Here is a 1,037-nt window from a genome sequence, read left to right as displayed (position 1 = left end):
TTTCTTCATTTTTTCATTTTAGCGCCGCTAACTTGATTGAGCTTTTAATAAAGTGCAAAACTCGCTGTTGAATTAAGTCGTGGATTTTTTGAAATCTCTCTCGGAGGTCTTGACTTAATTACCAGAGTATATCTCACGACGCGTCTGCTACTTATGTGTAAAAATGTGTGATAAATGTCGAACACAAAGCCAATCAATGTCAATTATTCTCCAGAACGTCAGTGAAAAATAACCAGTAATAGGAAGTTGAATGTTTCTTAATTAAAAAATATAAAATATTAAATCTCTTCCCCTTTCTATGCGACTACTCTACCTCTGGTGAACCGTCTGCCTCTATCTTGCAAACGTTGGCTTGAGGAATTTTTATTTTGTTTTTCATTAAAGGACCTCAGACTAGTGTCGCTCCCTCTTGGGTTTGTCTAGAAGCAGTCATAAAAAAATGACTGGCTTAACATTTGACCTTGGTCTGCCTGCCTGCCATTACGCTGTGCAACAGTTTCAGGGTCCCCTTCTGGAGGCGGAATTATTCCCACTTAGAATGAAAGGCCTAGACCCAATTAATAAAACCTATAAATTAGCTATTTTTTGAAAAAGGGCTAAAATTCATATCGGAGAGAAAAATGTGGTATCAGTTTCAGGAGAACTACTTTTGTAAAATATTTTGACCAATTAGATCTCTCACGAAAGGGTCGCTTTGACCACTTTTCTTTTGAATATAATAAAATGGTATTTGGGAGGTCGCTAAAGAGTTGAAGAAAATTATTCGCCGGAAAATTTTACCGGGTCATTACTGATTCATTAATGGCATGCTGTACCAAGGATATACAGACGATTTAGTAATAATACCCAGAGAAATTTTCGAAAATAATCTCTCTCTCTCTCTCTCTCACATATCCTGACTAAACGTCCCTCGGGATACAAAAATCTTCTCTGCGTATATATTTTTTTTGTGACTTTGAAGATTTTATTTCTCTAGAAATATAACAAAAAAATCCTTGAAACTCTACCCAAGAGGCACAGGCACGCTCTGTAACAGA

This window comes from Rhagoletis pomonella, unplaced genomic scaffold (assembly GCF_013731165.1).
Source record: "Rhagoletis pomonella isolate Grant_MI unplaced genomic scaffold, Rhpom_1.0 Rhpom_scaffold_00002, whole genome shotgun sequence".
NCBI classification, from domain to species: Eukaryota; Metazoa; Arthropoda; class Insecta; order Diptera; family Tephritidae; genus Rhagoletis; species Rhagoletis pomonella.
This window is presented reverse-complemented; position numbering follows the sequence as displayed.